We start from the raw sequence: 25,573 nt of genomic DNA, 5'->3' as shown, positions 1-25,573 counted from the left end.
TTGTCAATCACCGCGGTTCAACGGCTGTGCAACTAGCTTAGTCGAAAATAACATTTTACAAGTGTAAAATATCCATTCCCCTGCACTTCTAATGGAAATTAATAAGATTACAGCCAATGGAAATCTCACGATAACGGACTGGTCGCAATAATTATAGGAAAGTATGTTCACGACGATATATTATCACCATGATATGACTATATGGACAGTTGAATATGCATAGTGGTATGACGAACGATCGGAAAACTCCGACGGAGATGAAGAAGTAATGGTTGCATTTTCATTTTATAAATCAGAGGCGATATAAGGAATAGAATACTTGATTATATACGCACACTGTTTGAGACTAAGTCCGAAAAAGGTCGAACCAAGATGGCGGAATTCTGACCACGCTTAAAACTCGAATGCAGCGCCTCCAGATATTCACAACCTCTTTGGTTCGAACCAAAAGTACATCTCGTGGCTCTGTGAAATTTGAGAAAAGTTCAACTCATCTGTCTGTGAATCATTTTCAAGATGCGCACTTGCAAATTTGTGAAAACTGCTGATTTATATTAACAGTTAACATTTTGGATCCATTTCCTTGAACTTGGTGGGACCTGTGGTACGCTTTGAAAGGAGGGCTTGTATGCCTGCATGGTACCATTCTACTGGTCATTGTCGGAGCCAACGTCTTACTGCATCAGTTACTTCACCATCCCTACAGCGGCGGTGATGAAAAACGCGTTTCCCATCGACTCACCGCGCTTTTGTCCACTACCAGATCACTGCAGACATTCTGCAAGCGCATGTGAATAGGTGAGACGCTCTGGTTTTCCGCCATAATAAACACAATCCTGACCGTTGTTTGGAATGCACTTCCGTTACAAACGCCATTTTAAACAGCTTCAAATGGCGCTGTCAGTCCACTCGGAAGCCAATGCAACTACAAGAGACGAAGCGGAAACAATTGAAAATTTTTCACATGAAACACCAAATTTTTCAACCGAAATTGGCCGAAAAAAATGAGTTGCACCACTCATTGAATTCCCCTCAATTATAATCAGTAACATCCTCAATGTTTCCCTCTCTACCGTACTCTCAGGATAATGATTTACATATTTTCTTCGTCATCAAGGAGAGACAGAGTAGGGTGGGATAGGAATTGTACCTGCGTCATTGAGGAGAGTGTATTGTGACTCAGATCGCAAGATGTGAAAGGCAGCCGTTGGATTCCCTTCACCAGGCGACATGGCGTCCTTTGGGACAGCAAAATGAATGTTTTCTTTTCTTCTTTTTCGCTTGGAGAGGGGGTGGAGAGAGGCTCTTGCCATAAACGGCTATCTGGCTCGGAGCCAACCATCGGAGGAGGTTCTGCATGCATAAGCCGCGTAGTGCAGAGACTTTAAAACTGTTTTTTATCGAAAGAATGTGGAAATAAGAGGGAAAAGGAAGGAAACTGAGCGGTTCGAAATAGCGACGGCGTAAAAAATATGCAGAGCAGCAATAAAATTCATGCAAAATTCATTGCATAAAATTGACAGTAGACTTCACCAATTTGAGTCTAGATTCACAAATTATATACAGTTATCTTGAAGCAATGCATATCTTTAATGTTTACAGTATTGTTTTGGATGTAATTCCGTGAAGAATTGCTGATTATTAACACACATGGTAGATATCGTTAAATTAATAAGAGAAACTCACTGATAGGGAATAGAAATAATGACTTCTACTTAAGAATAAAAATAAATGAAAGCATTGGGATAAAAGTTCTCTCAATGCCATAAACTGCCAAAAATAAGTATGCATAATAACACCTTGAATATTCACAGGAGTAATGAAAAATAAGGGACGTATTAAAAATGTATATCGTGAACGAAATTCAAATAGTTTACAAAGAGTTAATATTTATCAAAATAGGTATTCCAATGCATGCAGTAAAAAGTATGCAATTGAGCTTTATTGAATTAGGAGGATAAAAGGTGCTTGAGAGAGGGTTAATTTTCGGCTTCACGAAGGTCAAAGCGTTTTGGAGGAGACGGACAGAAAATGGTTAGCAAGCTATTCCCATCTAATTCACTCAATGCCTCAAGAAGTCGAAATACCCCAGCTCAGAAGGTATTCATGAACTCTCAGAGACTTCTCAATAAATTGCGATCAAATGAAGATGAGATAATTGGAATCTTATTTATTAATCTCCTTCATATCACCATTAACATCCTATTCTCTAATGTATACACTATGCGCATCTATTTTTCCCTTTCAGTGGCGTTGAATCGGGTAATTTGTGATGAGTGGTTACGGCTAAAAGTGCAGCATTTCTAGTATGTTACACGAGTTAGGATGGGAATCTTTACGGGAGTGTAGATTGATGTATAGGCTTTATTTACTTAGTAAATTCGAAGAAGATATTTTCTCAGATGACGAGAATCATATCCTTCGTTTACCGTCGTACTTGTCGACGTGATCATGAAAATAAAATTAAAGAAATAGACCGCAAAACAGAGAGATTTAAAACGTCATTCTTCCCTCGTACTAAGTATTAAGGAAAGCGACGTTGTCTCAATTAAAAGGATCAATGGCTTCTCTCGCTAGGATGACTATTTGCATGTTTTTTTCCCTTAGTTCTAACCTTGCATGTACTTGCTCTAGGAATTACTAACCATTGGCAAGTTTTTTTTATTATGAATGTGCATGTATATTTAAAAAAAAATATTATTTTCTCATATGCGTAATATTTCTATGACTGTGCGGTGTGCATGTGGCGGTCCTCTTGCATACTGCATGTTGGTGATTGATCACCCCCTGCCAAACACCCTAGAGGTGGCTCGCAGGGTATTATGTAGATGTAAGTGATCCTATTAGTTCCAAATTCTTAATGCAACCCATAGCAAGGAGATATCAAGAGTGGAGGCTTTGGTCGCATTTTGCCTTTCTTGACAAACATTAACCTTGGAAAGCATGAAGAGGTGAAGTATTTTTCTTACCTGGGATGCCGGATTACCAACGATGGACGAAGCAAGAAAGAAATAGCCAGTAGAATAGCGCAGGCGAAAAGGGCTTTCTACAAAAATAAGAATCTTCTTACAGATCAATAGAAGCATATATGTAAGGAAACAATTCATCAGATGCTACTTATGGAGTATGAATCTCTAAGGAAGCGAGGGTTGGACGTTGACAGCTGCAGAGAAGTCAAGTGTGGAAGCATTCCAAATCCGGTGCTACCGAAGGATGATGAAGATAAAATGGATTGACCAAGTTAATAATGTGGAAGTCCTGAGAAGAGCAGGAGAGAAGAGAAGCCTCGTGAAAACGATGATGAGCAGACGGAACAGCCTAATGGGCCACGTGTTCAGACATGAAGCCTAATATTGATATTGGGCGATTTGCGACGATTCGCGATATCGCGATTTGCGGTATGTAGCATCAAGTGACGGTGAACTTTTCGGCGATAGAGAGGCAAAGATTTCAGTTTGGACCATCATTTTCCGCCATAAATTCACCTAGCACAAAAATGGTCATTTTTAGCCACCAGCCTAAGGTCACTTTAGACCCTTATTTCCATTTGGAGGTAATGATCACAAAAGATCAAGAAAGAAAAGACAAATAGATCTTCTACAGTTATGTACCCATAGAGTAAAATTAAAGACTGCAAATACAAACGTATAAAATCGTGCTTTGTGCTTTAATCATGGACACTGTAAAAACAAATCAGGCTACCTTTCTTGCCAATGCATAAAATACATGGCGAATTTAAAAGTACTCGCTTGATTATCCAAAGATGAAAAAGGAGCGGTCATTTTTAGCAGTAAATCATGATTAGATTGCATGATGAAGTGGCCGTTATCTCACAAATGCGCCATTTGCACGAAAGCAACCAACAAACGTCGAGTTTCCGGCTATTTCCCACATGTCTGTCGTTCAAACATTGACGCTACCCTAGTTATCTCGGAGGCGTTGCGATGGGGTGGTGGAAAAGTGGGCAGTCATTCATCGGCCAAATGACCCCACGTGGACTCCGCCCTCAATTACCGCCGTCCGTCACACACACAAGCGTCGTATCGATGGGTTCGGCTGAATGGTCGAGTCTGCAGCGACGGCGCTGATCCCAGTGACTGCGCCCTTAAATGATTGGGTCGCGATGAAGAAATTAGTTCTGGGAGCTGGGGTGAAAAACAACAGGGGTCCATGGGGATACCCCCCACTCGAAACGATGACGAAGAAAAGAAAAATACCAGTACCGTCACACTCCGTCATAAATATTAATATTAGTTTACAATTAAAGATAAAGTATCGTGGGGTTAAGCTACAAAAATATAGTCAATCTAACCTTATAACAAACCTGTGTCTCCCTGCCTGCAAACCTCATCGATAATGGCGTAGATTCCGAGCAATATCCGAGGTAGCCATGCGATGCTCACTTTGCTCCTGGAGGCGCTGATATTTCCCGTCGTAACAAGCTTGTCATATTATCAACGGCCACGTAAATTATAAATATCTAATTTCAGTCTACTTCCTCTCATCAATAACTTTTCCAAGTCTGTTTCATATAAAAAAGAGAACATTTTTTTTTACCGCCTAGGTATAGGCTAAGAATAGATGGAATAAAATTTGTCCTCCTCACTCTTGACGATTGTGTAGACAGTCAAAACACCGGTTTCGGTGATATTATTCCTGACAACTTAAAATGCCTTTGGGTTAATGTGGTCGGAATTTCCAAGTAAATTGACACACTATAGCAATATCACCAATGAGAAAAGCGGGAGACCTTCCTTAAACCTTTGGATTGATTGCCAGAGGAAAAGGGAGGGCATTAAAACGAAGTCCCACGAAGAAGTCACATCCTTGTCCAAAGGCTCACGAGAAGGGATGACATCACGTTCGCAAGAGAGAAATACATGAGAGATTGGGAAAGTAGAGGAGACGTGGGAATGGAATGGTTTGCGAGAGAGATAAGTAAAAAAAATAAAGTGCAAGATGATGGGAGATGGCAAAGGGTTTTCCGTGAATTTGGATGGCAAACAGTTCCTTTTTGAGGGGGTCGTGGGAGAGGAGAGGAATAGCCGGGGAAAGGTGGACAATCTTCATCCTTTTGAAGAATGCGAAGTGCAAACAAGGTGGAGGGCACCCACAACGGTCTCTCGACCGTAAAAAAGAAGAGACGACGACGAAAAATATAGAGCTGCGGGAAAAAATCCAACCCTTTCTATTGCTCTCTCGCGGCGAATTCAAGTTTTGTGCATGGAATGGAGAAAAAAGACACAGAGACACAGCAAAGAACTTTTTGATTCGACGACGAGGGAATTGCTAGGTGAAAAAAGAACAAAACTGGGCAAGCACTACAAGAAATGCAATTCCAACCCCTGGGTGTCATCATCATCATCACCGCTGAGGGATCGCCAAGGACTCGGTGAGGATGAAGAGCGTGAATGTTAACGACTTGGCAGATCGGGTGCGCATGTTTTTAATGCTGTACGTGGAAGGAGAAAAGTTTCTATCTCATCTGCATGCTCTAGTAGGAACTACGCGATAACTGTTTTTGTTATGATGATGTGAGGGGCGAATTTGATAGAGGACTCAAAAAACATTTTCAAAAAGTTCTGAAAGTACTGAAGGCATCCAAAACGACAGATACCTCGGGAAGCGCATAAAAAATACTATGCATGTGAAAATAATGAGTAAATAATGGACTTAATTGCCATGCTTATATTTTCTTCAGAATTTTAAGATACCATGAACACATAGAATTACCAAAGGTCCAAAGAAAAAATTATAATTAATAATAAAATGATCAGTTACACTTCAATAAGGTATTGAAGGCCAATGTCAAAGTAACACGACTGTGATAGTCCATTTCCAAATTATGGGGGTTGGAAATTTTCATAAAATAATTATTTTTCCGCTTTAAATTGCTGGAGATAAGGATAAATATGTAGGATCCCTTCTTTAATCTAGAATATCAATTCCTATCAATGTGCACACGCACATATTGATAAAAATTAAGTATAATTAAATTTTAAAACTTTTAAATCAAATATTGTGGAACCCAGCCTAAAAGATAAAAAGGTCCATAATGGGTGTTTTAAACACGAAAATTTGGAGTATGAAGTGATTTTAGAACTTTTAATATCATTATAATTGGTTGAAAATACAGCTAAAAGTTATTCACCTAATGGAAAAATGACTGCCCTGCGGAATTTTCATAATTTGAGAGCTACATTTCGGATTCAATATTAGCTGAAAGTGCAATATGAGTACAGAAACAATAAATTTGATACCTGAAGATACAATTTCAGATAGCCATAATTCTAATAAACCTCCTGGCGATATAAAATAAAATGAATATCGAAACAAAGTTCCACTCGATTCTTTAAGACAAACAAAATAGGTTTAAGGATTCTTCGAACATAATTAAAATATAAGAACGAAATAAGAACACCAAACTCATGTGATGTACACTCTATTGTCATTTTTACCCGAACGAATGTTTATTTATTCCAAACAAAATTCCTTGCATAGCAACAATCTAAAAATGACTAATATTGAATTATAAACTCTATAAAACTATAAAATAATGAAGTTAATAAATTGAACTATGTAAGTTAGGACGCCGTAGGTTTATCTCAAAGTATCGAGCGGAAATTTCGGAAAAGTAATTAGATGCAACGAGCAACATCATCGGTGCATGGTCTAGTCGGAATTCGACGAAGTTTTGCCCATCACCTGGTACATTTTGGGCAACGGATCACGACCAAAATGACTTCCCGCCTCTGCTCTTTCACTCCCCTACAAACGAAAGCGACGTTGCAGCACTCTCCTGCTTTCCTTTCTACCTTCCCGCACCCATCGAGAGCCACGCTTCTTCTGCAGGGGAGGAAAGGAGCAGATATTCCTCCCCTCTTTAAGTTTCTCTTCTGCTTCTTCTTCTTTGCAAAAGCCCTCGGGGGAGGACGTTTAATCCCAGCGACCCTCAGGGTTCGTTATTGGAAGAGTAGACTGGAGTAGGCGCCCCCCTCCAATGCCCTGGGAAAACCTGAAGGAGAGTGCCCCTGAATTCACGGCATGGCCTCACCCTCTTCTCTAGCTCTGTGTCGCTCGCGAACGAATCAGTCAAAACGAACGGCTTATTGGAACGAATCAAATGAATCGAATCATTAATCACTGGTGAAATCGTTCTAAATGAACCCAAATCTGTATGAGTTGGCTGTGGTTGGTTGCGTCTATATACGGGGTGGAGGAAAATTATGCCGAGAAATTTTAACCGCGGGTAGCTAATGCCAGTACGAACAATAATTATCAATGATGTTTTGGTCGAAAACGCACCATTTCTCAGAAACAGAAACTTTGAACCTAACCATCCGATTGATTGCGAGTTTGCCCTGTTGCCAGATAATCTGGACAATGTCAAAAGCAAGTACAGTCAAAGATTTCGCAGTCATGAGTGGCTCAGAGCATTCGGCAACACGGCAAACTAACAACAAATCGGAATGCTTGGCTCAAAGTTTCTGTGGTTAAAAAATGGTGCGTTTTCGACCTAAAAATTATGGGTAATTTTGGTTCCAACTGGTCCTTAGTTACTGGGTTAAAATTTCGTGACATGAAATTTTTCACCCAGTGGAATTGAGTGATGCTGTTATTAGCAGAATCCGCCGAACAAAAACCCATTCTTCATGAGCGGATATTCAACGGATTCAAAATGCAGCAGATATTAGATCTAGTGAGAACCGTAATCAGGAAACTACTTGGGGGATTAAAGATCCTCGTTGGGTCATAAAAGAATTACTGTTAGCTCATGTTCATAGACAAAATTTATCAGTGGAAACTTTAGAGCGCAATTTCTTTTAATATAAATACCTGCCTGCTATTATACCATTACCTAATAAATGGATGTCTTCAGCTGTAAGTCCCTATCATGCAAAACGCCTACCGAAATTCTAAAAAAAATGGGCATGGATGAACCGCTATGGACAATTTTGACAGATGGTAAACAAAGGTTTTGGGAGCTTTGTTTACCAACCCTGAAAGACGGGTTGGATGATGAAACTACAGATTAGTTGCCTAAAGGAGTCGATTTTTATCGCTGTGTATCGATTTTGACTTAATTTTATACATTTTTGAGGTTGTATCTTAATAAAATACAGCGGTCTCTGAATATTCCGGCATATATCGGATCAGACTACTGGCGGATTATCGTAAAACGCCGCATTACTGGAAATCAGTAATAACGACCCAATTCAACGCCGGAAGCTAGGCTTTGTTGCCTATATACATGCATTAAATATATTTTATAATACACTGTATTAGTACATACTCGCAATTGAAGTGTTAACGTAAAGTAAAACTACTTTCTCCTTCCCTTTCCACAGCAAGACAACTGTTTATGTAGGTCTGCCCTCTCAGTAAGCACTACTTTTCCTGTTTTCTGAGTTGGACTAGGCTAACTTGCAAGGTAAGTATACTTCTCGAAATTGCCGACCTACCCACTTTATAGCTGCCTGTATAAAAACGCCGGATTAATGATTAATTACAGGATAAGATTAATGACAGGACCGGAGAAGTGAAATGCCGGATTATTGAGGGAGCACTGTATACTGTTTCCCTAACCTTCCACACGGGATAAAATTAAATTGCTTGGATCATCCGCACATGTATCATGGATTTGTGGATTTAGTTCTATCAAAAGAATCGTATATTTCTATCTCTTCGTTTAATATATGATGATGAGAGATGATGATGATCAGAGATGAACTCTTTAAGTGGGAAATATTATTCATTGAGATGAATTCGCACAATGTCTGTCCTTAGAATGGTGTACTACGCCTCATTTAATTAAAGATTGAAGTACAAAATTGTGTGTTGGGGGAGCATAATTGACTAATTTACAACCTCTGTTGGTATCTCAGAAAAAGTTAACAAGGGTATAATGACTTTGATACACATAGGACCAAGGGCAGAAGTAAAATGCATTCCTTCCCGCTATTCACGTAAATTAAAATCTTACCTTTGAGGTATTTAATTGTCTATAAGGTCCTGAGGGTCTTCTACAATCGAGGAGGTGAAAAGAATTCGCCCAGAGTGCATGATATATATAACCCGGGCCTAGATCAGAAATATTTAAGCAAATTTTCCAAATCCTGGGACCCAGAATATATTGTACGTTGCCAAAACGTAAAATTTAGGCAAAGAATGAATATGATTATCGTTAGAGTGTAAGGAATTGGTTATTTGCCATTAATGGTGAATCTAATGTGATTAAAAAAATAATATATGGAAGGAGGTAGATTAGTGGATTCTCGGTGTCCTAGTTTAGTTAGTGCTTTCTTGTATTAAATTCATGGAAAAATTCAAATTTGCTTGTACAACTCTTGGATTTCTTTTGTAACATTGTTTAACTCTTTTGTTTAGCATTGATACTCTTTTGGTCAAATATGTAGCAACCATCACTTTCCAAAGACCCATTAGTAAAGCGAGCCGGTAACCCCAAGGCGGAATCTTAATTACAATGGGGTACTTATGTTCTAAATTACGCATGTGTAACTAAGCATTGTATTTATGTATGGAATAGTAATATTAATATTATATTTAACATAAAAATATCCCAGATTGGGCAGAAGCACAGGACACAAAAAGATTAAAAAAAAAACAATCACAGTACTAATTCAGTAAAAACACTCACAGTACTATTTTCTTACCTTTTTGTGTCCAGTGCTTCTGCCCAACCTGGGATATTTTTATGTTATTTACCTCGTTGAAGAACATTTTGAAGTAACTATTATAATTAATATGAACGATTTGAAGGATTGAATCGCTGTTCCGATTCAAATCAAGTGATCCAGATCCTCGAAATGAACCGAAACATCTCCTCGCGTGGGTACTTTGACTGAGGGTGAGGAATGTCCTCAGAGCCCACTCAATCTCTCGGCAGCTCCTTCGAGGAAAAGGCGATAATGGCCTTCGCCGCTCGAGAATCGATAAATACGCCGTATCGACTCTCAAATATGTGCTACCGATGTCTGGAGGAGGGGGTTGCTCATGAAAGGTATCTATACAGGACGATCTACGGTCGCTTTCCCAATAAGGTGTTTTCGATGAAAATGATTGGATGCCATTTCGCTACTTGAGAAACAGATTAACCGTGCGAAATGCCGGAAATAAATATATATTACGTATGATCTTAGGTTTTCCCGGCGTATCAGTTGCAGAAAAGTTTATCGGGTTTTCCACCGGTTGATGTCGTCCATGTCTCCCGACGTTTCGATCCTCGACCTGCTGATCATCCTCAGGGGATCTTCCGAATGGGAGATTCGGAGATGGGGTTCGGAAGATCCCCTGAGGATGATCAGCAAGTCGCGGATCGAAACGTTGGGAGACATAGACGGTATCAACCGGTGAAAAACCCGAGAAACTTTTCTGCAAATATATATTATCATCACTTGCACGATTATTCAACCCGAAAATTTGTTTGCATCGATGAACCTACCCCGGGCAAAGCCTCACCCGCTTGAATTCTATTTTCAACACACAATATTGAGCTCTAACCTCAATTTACCAAAACAATGTGACTCACGTTGATTGAGGTAGAGGTTTCCCGACATATTTAAATGATGATACATTGAGTGTGGGCAGGTGTACTTTGGGGAAACGGGGAGAACCATTAATACCAGGATCAAAAAACATAAAAGACAACCGAACCGAAAAAATCCGCGGTTGTAGAACACGCCATTGAATCCGACCATAGGGTGAAGTGGGACCACGTGAAAATTCTATGCCGTGAGACTAAATTCTGGGAAAGACTGGTAAAGGAATCCATCGAGATCCGGCTGACAAGTAACACCCTCAACCGTGACGCCGGGTATTCACTAAGTAATGCATGGAAACCGGCACTCAGGAAAATAAGATTGGCTGCCTCCCGGCCAATCACGGTACACCTTACAACCAACAACAAAGAAGATTATATAAGCTGGCAAACTTCATTCACTCACCATTAGCCCTGATGATTGAACCCGACTCGTGTTCCGAAACGTCGGAAGAATGGAGGGAGACCATCCGGCAGGAAGCCCGAATAGCCTTTTTCGAATCTATTCGCCGGGAAAGCATCAGATTTTACTTCGGTGAGACATTGAACTTATAATATTTTAGAGGCACGCATAAAAAATGGGTCAAAAGTAAATTTTACGCCAATATTCAGTCAAACATGCACTGATTTTATTGCGTACATAGTCAAAGGATAGCGCTTGACTCCCCTATAAAAGTGACCCGCATAATTCTATTATGGTACTGGATAAACAAATATTCTGCTCGTAGTCACGCGAAATATACGCTGAGGGTGCAATTCGCCGTACAAATTTGATAAATTTGAATAAAACCCCGCTATGCTTGCAAAATTTCATCACTGGATTTTGTTCAATAGGTTTGAATGAAACCCCGTTAGGAATTCGGTTCACGAACACCTCGAAATTTTCAGAGTGTATATAGTAGAGCGTAGTCAAGATTTTACCTCTTCTCTCAACCTTGAAAATTTAACCTTTTAAATTTTATCTCAGAACTAATATTTAAATACTTGAGATACGTTGATCAGGGTCTGCCCTGATTATCGCTGAAACTTTAAATATGATAGCATAACATCGAATTTAAGGATAACATAACATCGGAGAAAATATGGTGAAGGGAAAAAATATGTCCAACTCCATTACTTTGATCGTTTATGAATATAGTAAGATTTTCATACCATGTATTCATTTCTATGTATTAAAATTAAATTACCCGACTGTATTATTAACGTTTTCCATAGTTAAGTGCAAGAAATAGTGATAAATAAGACACACAATACTTTGGCCATCAATTTTATGGCCCAAATATAGTGTGAGTATACCCGAAGCAAGCAGTACAGACATTTCAATAAACGACAATTTATAATAACTAATTTTAAATTAATAACGACCTTTGAAACGACGACCATTTTGTCATTCATTACTCTGGATGTTTGTTAGCCTGGCCGTAAGAAACCCATTGAGAAACCAAACAAGCTTACTTTATAAGCGCCTTCCTTACTTCTTCCTTTCACCTTATCTCAATGACTTATAATTTACGAACTGGGAAAAAATACTTAAAATATGGCTTTAGTAAGAAATACTTATTTTATTCGATAAAAAACGGCAATTTTTGACGGTGTTTTGGCACATCGTACGTTTCATCCATGCTTTCTGTGCGATTAATAGAGTAGCTTGTGTAAAATGCCTATAGTCACTTCGATTCTACCTGCGAGAAAGGCCAGACATAGTTTACAAACTCGGCCATACTTATAGCCGAGTGTGTAAACTATAAAGAAATACCTCCACAGTTTTTTTAAACATGATCTCGTCCCATTACCATTAAATTTCAACTTTAGTTGACATAGCTACATGAATGTGAAATCGAATATCAGCTCAAATACCTCAATTTGAAATTTTAAAAACACATCCAATAGTGCCATCAAACAGGAATACGATAGTAAATTCAGGAAAAGAAATGTAATGGTGATTTTATTAAACAGGATAAATGACAAAATTAATCTTTAAACAAGCTCGTTGAAGTAGAAGACTTTGATTTAGGATATAAATAAATGCCTAATGCGCAACGTAGGAGCCTCAAAGTCTTAAAGCAGGCTTTCCCATTTCAGTTTGATAAGGGGCAGTGGACAGAAATTAGCTTCAGAATGTGCAAGGTCGCTGGAAGCATGCCGAGCTTACGGGAGCAATATGTGCCTTCATGAGCAGAGCATCGCATGGTTACCCCAGATATTGCTCGGAACACACCATTATTAATGGGGTTTTGCAGGAAGGGACACATAAGGGCCTGCTTAAAACATTACGATCTGGATCGCAAGGGTAAGCAAGGAAATCACCACATTCATTCCTACCCAGCAGTTGGGGAATGTTCGCTATCTCGGAAGTCGACTTGGACAGGTAATAAGCAACAAATGTCACAGCACCACGACTCATATAAAGGTATCTGCCTAAAACAAGGTCTTCTGCATTGCGAGCGTGCGCAGAGACACCTCTGATCTTATCCTTGGAATTTTCCGTGTGGCAGTGGAGGCAGGTTTAGTTATCACGGGTGTTCCATCGACCCAGGCATGCTAATGTCCTAATGCATACATATACTCACTACTGAACAAGTGGCTACTAACAATAAATAAATAGCACTGGGATTCAAGTACAAATTAATTGATCACTTAGTTAAGAGCAAACTTTGTATGTGTTCCTCTTATATTCTTAAAATGAACCGACCGCAGATTAAACTGTTTACAGCGGTTACGAAGACCACCGAGTAAGGTATGTAAGTATACGTTATAAACTTCCCATTCACAGCTTATCAAAAACTGGATAGACAACGATTATTTTAGAAAAAAAGTTTTTCTAGCTTCATTCATTCATGGTTAATTAACTTTTCCCCTGTTTACCGTCTTTACGATTTCAAGTAAAATATTTGTGTGAAAAATACGTGGGTATGTACTAGTAATGAATAATTCAAAAGCAAAAAAACTAATAACAATTCGTTGAAAACCACCACAATAACGTTAAAAGATGATTTATATATCTGGTGTGTATCAAGTAAACTAAGCAAAGTAGAGTTAAGATAACGATTTCTCTGATTTTTGATCACCAAATTTTTACTCATAATGTCTTCCTTCATTCATGATTAACATTAATAACCAATTGTTGCTTCAATACAAAATCGAACATGGAGACCCGTATTAAGAAAATGCTTGAATTTCCAGGTGAACTAACTTTTGGTGTGAACTTACTTTAGGTGTGAACTAACTTTTGTTAAATATTGCGAAAAGGAATGATCTACATGATACTGCCATGGTTATAATGATTAAGTGATTTACAAATGAAACAGAATTTACGAGTGAAATAGATTTACAAATACTACCTAATTAAGTAAGAGCTAAGATCTAAGATCTTCCAGAAATAACGTGGAGGTTACAAGGAGTTATAATTCATAACTCTCTTCAAATTTATCAATTAAGGATTATAATAAGAATCAAGTTTGCTATAACAAGATGGTAAATGGGTGGAGATGATTACTTAAGGAAGATGAGAAGACTATTTATACGACTGCAGTTAGGAAGATGAAAAGATATTTAAATGATCTTTCCTCTGGACAATGCCATGGCCTTACATGCGTTTCAGCTGAGAATACATATCCTTCCGTGGCCCTGGTAAATTGAAAATCTCCAATTTGAGAAGGGACGCCTTAAATCTTGGGGGCAGATTCTCCTCCCTCCACACGAGTGTCCGGCGAAACATGACCTCAGAGCACGCGAAGTTGTGACGCAAACGCTTTTGAGTGTCAAGTAAAGGCGTGCTGGGCTTTTGGCACGCGATGCGTGGTGTAAAGAAGCTCAAAAAGGACGGAGATGAAGAATAAAAGAAATGTATACACAAAAATTACCGGAAATAGAATGTGTGCCAAGGGCGGAAGGCCGAGTTACATTTTTTCCCCACAAAAAGCTAGTTTAATCGTTTCCTAGCTGCAGTGTCTCCATGACATTCCTCAGTCATCTGGCATTCATTTTCATTTGATGACGGCAAATAGTTCATTTACACATTAGAAAAGCTGGATTTATACTAAAGAATTGTTTTCGCTGTGGAAAAAAGGAACATTTTCTGTTTTAGAGAGCGTCTACCGAAAAAAGCTACTGTTCTCAACGTTTCAGACGTAAGTTCCTGGCGTAAAAGGAAACGATTGAGCGATTACCCCAATATTTAAATCCTTAAACACGTTTATTTCAGCAAAATTTATATATTTATTTAATAAATGAAAACTAATATGCAACAATGATATGTATTAGCTTATAGTCAATCAATATAGTCATTGCCAAAATTCTTGTCTCTCCTTAGCAATTAGTTTACAATTGATTTTTTTCTTATATATTTAAAAAAACCTTTTTAATAAATATTATGCTTCATCTCAATGTGATCACACATTCATTACCCTAATGAAGATATATAAATATCCCGAAACATTCGCCAAAAAGTTTGCATTTGATTATAAAAGACTTGCACTCTAAGACAATTTTAAAGACTACATTTTAAACGAATTGAATTTAAAAGAATTTTAGTTGAAAACAGTTTCCGGCTCTTCGGTGCCAATGTCTCAAATCACATCTTATATAATAGTTATTAAAGCAGAAAAACCGAATAAATTAGCGCTTACGTAGAAAAGTGATTATGGTTTGAATATTTCAGAACCACATAATGATTTTTAAAAAATCAGCCAGTCAATAAATATCCCATCTCTTCACTTCATACTAAAATAAACTACATGTAATAACGTATTTTCAAATAAAATAAAACAGATCTTACTCTTAAAAACAAATTAATCGAGGCTTATAAGACCGCAACTAAACTACATGGTTTAGTCAAAGATCATGAATAAATAACAGTTGTAATTTTTTTTAATAGTCTATGTTAAGAATGTGGGAAATATATTTGTAATTTAATCAGCACATATCATTCACCAAATACAATGTTCAAGACTCGTTTGATTTTTTTTAACAAAATACAATTACGGGATAACTCAAATGTATATAAATATATCTCTATAAATCAAATCTTTGCTCACTAATATTTCCTTAGATTCAATTGAAAACAAAATTTCATCAAAATGGAATACAATCACTCTCAAAATATCTCTTGAGATTTCATGAAACTTAATTTACTCATGCGTCATCCAAAGTTACTTACAATACAATGATAAATCTGAAAAAAAATGTGAGAGGAGTACCAATGAGTTCCTAGTTGCACCTATTATTGCGGGTGCAGTGATGAATGAGGTTCCATATATACCATTAACCCAACTCTATCATACATAATTCTGTTCTTATAAAAATATGCTGATGATTTGATTTTAACCACTACCAAAATTTATGCCAATGAAAATATACTAAAAACCTTTGACCGATTTGATAATAAACTTCAATTTATGATTGAAATATAAAAAGGAAAAAGTTATTTTAAAATATTCCCCTGATAAAAAGTTAAAAGTACTTTTTATTTACGGAATCACAGATCTCTCAAAACTATTCTGCATTCCCTCTTTGACCGAGAATAATAAATGTTGCTACATTTTTCAATTAATACACATTAAATGTATATTAAAAATCTGTTTGTACTCTGTAATATCCCTAAGAAAACATTTTTCGAAAATTCCTACGATACTTTTCCCATACAAACCAAGAGAAAATCTTTTATGGCCGCTATTTATGAAAGTTCATAAAATGCACGAGAGATATTAAAGGTATTTTAAAGAATAAATAAACCAGCAGTGAACTATGACGTACGAGCAAGGAAATATACATTTTAGGTTGATAAAGAATGTACCACTTGCAGTATCAATCCGTAATTTGAAATAATTTTATAAGATTTTATAATCATTTTTAAGGTGAATTTAGTTCTTAAAATATGCCTTGTTTTCTTTTTATCGAAAGGGATTATAAGAAATCTGAAAAATCAATCGGTTCCCTTTATAATGGCTCTGAAAATATTTTCAGAATTTTTCAGAATTCATATTCAAGTTTATTGCCATTCAATATTATAAGTGAAATCCACTGTACATCTATAAAAATGTTTATAAACGGTAAGGATATAAATAAGATTTCATCACATTACGGAGCAAATAACAAGGTCACACAAATTTTATTTCAAAAATAAAATCCTTGTTGTTTAAGTATTGTTGATGAATCAGAAAATGATGCTTGTAACATTGTATGGCCTGGAGTTTTTGTACAAATCGCAAACATTTGCAATTTAACGACAATGCGTTATATGAATAGTGTATTGTGCAACGCTTACATTTGCAACAGGGTGAATGGTTCCATCCAAATATCAACGAATTTGAGGAATGATACTCGAACGAATACTTCGCACTGCGATTACATAAATGCCCCATTAGCGGAAAATACCGCGATAAATATGAAAAATCGGGTGAACCATGATAAATATGAAGCAAATATATGGCCATGCAAGTGAATGTTTGGGTTACCAATATGCATCTGTTCTCTGCGGGTAGATTCCCATTATTGTACGCTAAAACAACTCAGCATGATTCGTTTGCCATTTAGGCACTATTTACCAATACATATGTGGCCTATATTGGCTGAATATATCATTTGCGCCATCAACATAGGCAATACGATGTTATGAGTATCGTTTTCTTAGTCAGGAGGTCAAAATACATCAAGAACACCTATTTTTTAAAAGCAATTATGGAGACCTCAATATTTTTGCAAAGTGTAATTAAAGTTAGACTGATTCAATTACCAGAGAGATAATTTTCAACATATTTAGAATGGTTTCACCTCATAATACTGAACAATAAAAAACTGCTAATATTATCAATGCTTCTCCATCTTTCCCTGCTTACCTTGCGGAAACTTGTGATGGATTTTAGAGTTTTACGTACTATTCGCAAAGAGAGACAGGAAATTAACTATGTATGCAAAACACAGTTTTATTAATAAATTTGCTCGCTTCTATTATTCTTACAGTATGATTTAAAGTTACTCCCTAGTTCTGTGGGAATTTAATTCTCATTGTAAGCCATTTTCGATTCCCGAAGGTAGAAATGTTATAAAAAATTCCTCCTTTTAGGGAAAAGTGCTCTTTTTCCAGTTGGGATAACCATAATAGCTATACAAATTTCAATTTAATTATAAACTCTTTCGTAAAGGCAATTTGGAGGCGGAAATTCCTTTAGAATGCAATGTGTCCCCTGAGAGCACAGTTTGTTTAACCCCCACCTGTGTGGGCGTATTCGCTTTATGATTATTGATTTCTCGCGACCGACGTTGTTTTGTAGCTGAGTGGATCGCGTGTGCGGGGGAGACTCGGGTAAACATTGCCGCTCCTCCACTTTCCCCCAGGGTAAACCCGCATAGGCCACGCGGAGACACATAGATAGACGATGCGAATCCGAAAAAAAGGAGAGGCTTCCTTGCCAACAAAGTAGGTACCCACGGCTGCAAGCGTAAATCCACGGGGAGGTCTTCTTCTTTTCCTCGAGCAAATATGTATCACTGTACTTGAATGTGCTGGAGGTTCATAAGCCATCAATTCGATCTAGCCCACATAGCTCAGTGCACGTGTTCAATACGTTTTTTTTTATGTGTAACGAAAACCTCCGAGTGGGATAAAATCCAAAGATTCGAACGTGATGGAGCGGAATTTATTAATTTGAAATTAATACTTGAAAATTTTCCACGATTATTACATTTATTAAGGCCTAGTTTTTTTTATCGTTTTGCTAAACCTTGAAGAAGATGTAGTAACATTAAAACCTAAGTCGTAATAAATTTTATAATCGTGGAAAATTTTAAGTATTTATTTCGACTTGAGTTCTGAGTGGATTCATCTTTTTATTATTATAGTATTTTGAATTTAAAAACCCCTTCAACACATTTCGGATACACTCTTCCAGTTGATTATTTCAATAAAGTGTTAACAAAATACGGTTCTATACTACTTCGGCAATCGGGATATTCGGGTTAAAATCCCGGCTAAGACAAATATTTTTTCATGGCAAAATTCATCCCTGATGTGTATAAATTTCCACCCATGCGCGTGACTGCATACAAAAACACTTGCTGCATGCGGTGATTTGGAATTCGTCGTTGCCGAATAGAGCAACAAAGTAGGGTTTCTTTGCTACGCATTGGCTTAGTAAGCACGACTGCCGTCGCATTCGCTATACAGTGGACTTGTGACGTCTTGTTCGGTAAAAGCCATCCTGAAGTTAGCTCTGAGAATATCAATTGGCTAGAACGTCTTACCGGCACAGGGAGATCCGGGTTAGAATCCCGGCTAAGCAGAATACTCTTTCATAACGAACTTCACTCTTGGTGTAGGTACATATATGGTCTTAGAGTAGTTAGAATGTTTTTTTTCTTCACCTACCGAGAGAAAGTTTTAGGTTCCTATCGAGAAATATTATGAACCTGGAAATTTTCGTTCGGCCGAAAAAATATTTTTAAGAGGCGATATGTGGCGAAGGTCTCCGAAAGTAACGCTCAAATTACGATTCATGAGCTTTGAAAACAGTTGATATCGAAATGTTTTGAAAATAGTGGTGTGGAGAGGGGATGGAAACTAGGCGAAACGTTACATGGAGAAACATCGTATTTAGGTGTATAGGTGAATTTTTAAGGCAGCCATCTGATATGATAGTCAATCCCACTATAATTTGACAGTTAAATCTGCTACAGTATCTAAAGGCCGCTATACACGGTAAATTATCATGCTGAATGATCACGTGATCATTCACAGGATCATACTAGGAAAATAGAACAGGTTCTAATTTTCACTGAATGATCATGCGCATGAAGGTTAATTTGCGAATTGTTCCGTTATACACGGTGAATGATCATGCGAATGAAATCATTCGCCATGTATAGCGGCCTTAAGAATTGTATGCCCTTCATTCCAGAAAATTTAATGCCGACTGCGCCTGCAGTATATAGCACTAACAGCACACATGTTTTAGCTGTTGCATATGCTTAAGGATACGGTAAATTTAAAATTGTAATAAGTAAAGTAACTACAGAAAAAAACTACCTTTTTGTGCAATTTTTAAGCACATTTTATTCCTTGAGAATGATTAAAATTGAGTATTTTTTTTCTTTGGCTGTTCGTTAGAAATATTTTTCTAAACGATTAATGAATTTCATCAATCCCTATTACCATCAAGTTTCGAACCATCCTTGACCGAGAAATTTGACTTGAATTGTCTGTTTTGAAGACGTTTACTCTCTTGATGGAATATCTAAACCTTCTTTGTAAGTCTTGTTAGAGCTCAGTTTAATGCCATCGACTACTTAAATAAGGAATTCATATCTATTCCAATCCTTTAATGAAACACCTGGTTTAAATTTTCGCCATTAAGGCCATAAAATATCAAAACTTAATGTATATTATTGTTTGATTGATATTTGAATCAGCCAGGTAATAAAATATTTGTAGGTGGCAGGATTGGATTAATTTTTTGCACAAAATATGGCCCTCTTGCTGAGATTAGCGTTTCCAATGAAGCAAGTGAATGGCTCGATTAATTCAATGGGCTATTGAAGATTATCATCTCAACTGGACTACCTCCATTAATCTCCTTCCTAACGCATATTCTTAATCAGTTCTCTTTGACTACTCTCAGCAATAAATTGCTTCTCCAGCCTAAAATTAGCTGTACCGCTGCCCTTACGTATATCACTCTTCAAGTCTTCAAAGACTTTCACAGCTCAAAGCCTTTTATCCCATCTATTGACCTTGTGACCTTTATGAGCTGTAGAAAGCACTCCCTGTGATGAAGTGCTATTCATCTAACATGCGTGAAAGCAATTCTTACGGAGAACAAGCTAACAGAGTGGATTTTAAGGGAAAATATTCCGAAATGAAAGCTCTTGGGCTATCCAAGTACCACAGTAGCAATACTACAGTAATGCAGTCAGGTGAGAATAGAGGACAGAACTAAGACGAAGGCAATGCCAAAGTAAAAGCTATTGAGCAAAATCCAAATATTTTGCTAAGAACGAATGGATTAACAAAACGGAGGGGATGTTGAAAACAGTGTATGAAGGAAGGTTGAAATGAAGGTTGAATTTATTAAGAATGTCATAATGCTTAACGGTGCCATTAAAATGGCGACATTATTGCCTAGTCATCAAAGCAGACATGTGGAAAGTACCTGATGGGTACTAATAACGAAATTTACAGTTTTGTTGTTAATTATGAAATTTTGATTTTTCGGAGCCAATGAAATTGCTGCAATCATTGGTGGCACATGTAGTGATTTAAATATAGCTATCTAGAACGCCGTCATATTTATCTGGAATAGATTTTAATAATTTGAAATGATTATTTTCTGGAAGGGGAAGCACTACTGAGATGGAAATTTCACCTATCCTGAAGAAATTGAAAATATAATACGCGTATCGCATACATCTACGAGCTCATAAGCACTTTTTTTCGATGTCATCTCGTAAAATAAGACTGCAGTACACTGTAGAGAAAACACTTGCATCTAAAAAATTCCATTTTCTATTATACTGCGAAGTTTGAACGCAATCTGGTGGTGATTATTGAGTGCCTTCTCTTTCCAGAATAAATTTTGATGCGGTGAAACCCAGATGCCATGGAGACACAAGAATAGATGAACATGAGGATATAAAAATGGTATTCATATCTCCTAAAATTTTACCTTCAAATTATCGAATATTATACGAAGTATTCTATTCGCTAAGGTTTGCACGAAATTAAGAATCACCCCGGCCGTCTCGGCTCTGATCTTAGACTTCCCACTTCAAATCACACTACAGTCCCAGGCCCCCTTTTTCTGTCCATAAATCATTATCTTTCTCTTCTCCTCCTCTGCCTACCAAGAAAATTTCCCTTAAGCACTATTTTCAACATCCCCTCCCCTCTTAGGACTCGCTCCATCCAAACCCTGTGCCTTCTCCGAACCACATCTGAAAGCAGCCTCTCCTCGCCCACCATATCCCGCACTTCATCATTCCTTTTTCCTATCCGTCCACTTTACCTTCTACATCTTCTCCACTCTGATATGTCGATGGCTTCCAGTTTATTTTCGTTTACCTTCCTTTAATTTTTCCACACCTTTGAAGAGCTGCACTCCAAATCACCATCATTACTTGTCTCTTCTTCAATTTTTTACATAACGATCCTCTCATCTGCTTTTTCCTGTCCATCAACGCCTCTTTTGTCACGGTAATTCTCCTCCACAAGTATCGGGGTATTCATTTTTATAACGCGTGTTGCATAGTAAATCTACCAGTTTATAAGCACTTCCTAACGATATTATCTCGATAAATAAGACAGTTTAACTCATGATCGAAAACAATTGTATCTATAGAAATTCCATTTTCCATTATACCGAATTCCATTCCATTCCATATTCCGAAGTTCGAATGCGATCTGGTGGAGAATATTGAGTACCTCCTCTTTTCAGAATAAGTTTTGATGCGGTGAAACCCAGATACCGGTATGGTATTTGGAGGAGGCGACCGACAGCTGAGATCATTTGCGCCGTGACGGAAGGATGGGTAAGGCAGTGAGGAGAGAAACCCAGCGTCGGCATTAGCCTGCTTTTAAGGAAAAGCACCAAGGGGACCACGGTTTACGTCCCATCCGACGGACGGAGTGTTGCACTTGAAATGTCCTACACACGACATTCAAGCAGGGATCGGGCAGTCTCTGAAAATTCTCTGCCACTGCCGGGATTTGAACCCGAGCCCACGGGATGGGAAGGCAACACTCTAGCCACCACACCAATCCGATCCCCTGAAACCCAGATACCATGGGGACATAAAAATAGATGAACATTTCAAAATAAAAATAGTAGCCATATCTCCTAAAAATAATCTGCACATTATCGATTATAATTATAATTATTATGACAGTATTCTATCCACTAAGGTTTGGATGGAGAATTTGATATTCACTTTACAACTATATTATGGCTGTATCGACTAAAATATCCTGAATACACCGATATTCCCACGAGGGTCATGGGGACGTGGTACACCCTCAATGCAACCCCCGTCGACATCATCGGCCGATTGATTGATTTTCCCCGGCTATGACCTCCCTCCCTCTTCATTCCCCTCCCCACCTCCACCCTTCTCCTCCTCACCCCTTCTGCCCAGCCATTTCCAACCCCCTCGAAGACTTCCACCTTGAGTCAGACCTCACACAATCCGTCTCCCTCCCAACCCAGTCCAGAAAAAAACCCTGTGCCCCACTTCGCCAGTCATTCCCCTTTCCCTCCCAGAATTCATTTCATTTGCCACCCCATACAATGCTTTTCCTAAAGCTCATTCGTCAATACCACAGGAATTATAACTCAGCTCTCTTTCAATTTCCCCACGGTGAAAAATTCAATCAATTGCCTGTTGCTCCAGGAGAAAACCGGGCATCCGGTTTCGAAAATTACCACTTTATAATGTTGGGAGTATTGATGAATTTTACCGCAAAACGTGAATAAAAGCCAACCGCTTTTGACGTTAACTGAATAATTTTTAAGGGTGCTTCTCCTTGTCATCATCATTTTCTGGGGTTCTGCCTATCGGCAGGTCCCTTACTCCAACGCTGTACCATTCTTTCCTATTTCTGGGCATTTCATCAAACTCTATATATTTTCTCATCTTTAAATTGTCAATTATCGTCAGCCTTCTCCTTCCCCTTCTTCTGATCTGATCCCTCCAAAGCTACCTCCAGAATGCCTCCCAACACATGTCCCAGCCAGTTACTATTCCTTTTATTTTTTTAGCCATCGTTTTCTTTCCTCATCTCCCCTGTTCAACACTTGCTCATTCCTACCTCGATCCGTCCACCGTATTCCCTCCATCTTCCTCCAAACCCACATCACAAACGCCCCAATCCTGTCCCTGTCTCTCTTCCCCATCGTCCAAGTCTCACATCCATACACAAACGCACTCCTTACATAACACTTCACCTCTTCCTCAATTCTAAGTCCAGTTCCTTGAAACACATCACTTCTATTAATTGTAGCCTTGGATGTAACAATTTAAGTGTCGGAACCAATGGGATTAAATAAACGTACCGCTAACCCTGGAGTTGCTCATATGTTTCACGTGGACCTGAATCAGGACTTGTGGAAATCATTCATTGCCTTTAGTCCCCATCCTTTTTTTTAATGCTCTTTAATGCCTATATATTTTGATTTACTTTTGAACCCCATGCGCCATTAAGAAAGCAACGTAAAACAGTTCTCTTTTAATATTTATCCATTAGATATGAAATAAGTTATCGAACAAAGCAGAACATTAGGTTTTACCAATAACAGCGCCTACTGGGAGTTTCATTTACTCAGTATCTCATTCTTCAAGTTTAGTTCACAACGCAGGGATGGAACCGTGGACTTATCCATAGGTTTCTCCAAAACTAAAACCGAGGATCATCCGGTGTTAAATCAATTATCATTTCATTATCGACACACCAACCATCTTCCAAATATACCGGTTGAATATTAACAATCATACGCTAAAAATACAAGGATTAAACCCCAGAATGCTTGTAAATTTTCGCAACCCCTCCAAGAGGGTTAAAATATTTCTGGAACAAAATAAAGGAGCCACCTACAAGCGTATAAATAACAATGAAACACGTGAGGTCGATGAGAGGAGGACGGAAACAATCGAGAAGTCATGACCCGCTTGGGATGAGCGCATGATTTCACTGACTTATCAGCGAAAACGATAAGACGCTTGGTGACTCTTCACTAATTATAATAATGGCACGCTACGGATTAGAAAAATAACAAATGGATATCTTTATAATATTCAATTAAATGATTAATTGGGAAAGCACAGATTATCGTGCTACCAGTAGTGAGGAATATATCAATTGAAGAAATCGTTGTATAACTGTCGCTTCCTGAAAATACTTCGCCAGAATAGTCATTCGTCATATATCTCCACCACACAGTGGCAGTGGAACGGACAATAAAGCTAGTCTCCGAAGTGACTTCCCTTGCATGCGGCAATAACGCCAAGGATGACGTTATCAAATCCATTTTGATTCCACGGCAAGTTCTGCCAAAATTTCAATCGAAATCTCAATTTTCACAATATTTTCGGACGGTGACGATTCAGTTCAAATAAACTGGTCTGCATGACGTTGGTTAGTTGGTTGGGTAGAGGAGGCCGAGGAGCCCAAGGTGCAGCCACATCCACGTGATGGGCTCTGGGTCGCATGGCTAGCTTCACCAGATAGGGGATCGAGGAGCTCTACATTTGCTGAATCATTATAAAATTTATCACTTTTCTGACCGCAGTGGAGGTGAATTTGACCCTTGAAGGACATAAAACCGTCCCGAATGATAATTTCCATCTTCAGTGATATCTTCTTACACGAAAATATAGTCAATATAGTCGACGATGGCAAAAAAGAGCATGCACTCATCCTGGTGACCATCCTTGAAAACTTCAGATACGATTTACACGTTTTTGACAGAAAAACATCTCTATTTCGCGTCATTTATCGCATGCAATGCGTAAATGAGAATATTTGTTGCGGGTTGCCTACCCACAAAAACTGCTTCTGGGGACACGATAAAAGGTCATTTTCTTGATAATTAAAATAAATAGAGCTGATATATTTTGTCTAAAATATCAAGAAAAGACCAATGTTACACACCATTGAAAAAAATTTGATTACACACCATTGAAAAAACCAAATTAAAATTATTTACATTTTTAAAGTTTTTCGTTCAAAAATTCGAAATTTCAAGACAAAATGGCGAACAGAATATAGTAACCGATTTTGAAAAAAATCATATCCGCAATACCCACCCGGGTACGCAACTTTTGCCGGGTATTACGATTCGCTCCTAAACAAAGTGGCAAAACGAGGCACCCTAATGTCCATGCCATGATGACAGTTGACTTAAAAAATTGGTGTAAGACTCCACTGAACAGCACTTAAGCAGCCAAAATCCTATTGAGCATAAGTCATTTCCACGGAAAAATTATGGCTAAATATCTTTCGATTTTGAGATAAATTCCCAGGAAAGTACG

General features: G+C 38.0%; 1 protein-coding gene across 1 annotated transcript in view; it reads right to left on the bottom strand.

Moving 5' to 3' along the window:
- Positions 1 to 25,573, bottom strand: part of LOC124168408 (adenylate cyclase type 3) — a 449,992-nt gene that overhangs the window by 75,824 nt on the left and 348,595 nt on the right. The gene's annotated exons all lie outside the window — the stretch shown is intronic.

This window comes from Ischnura elegans, chromosome 11, assembly GCF_921293095.1.
Source record: "Ischnura elegans chromosome 11, ioIscEleg1.1, whole genome shotgun sequence".
NCBI classification, from domain to species: Eukaryota; Metazoa; Arthropoda; class Insecta; order Odonata; family Coenagrionidae; genus Ischnura; species Ischnura elegans.
The sequence above is the reverse complement of the archived record's forward strand: the minus strand, read 5'-3'. Positions and strand labels throughout refer to the sequence as shown.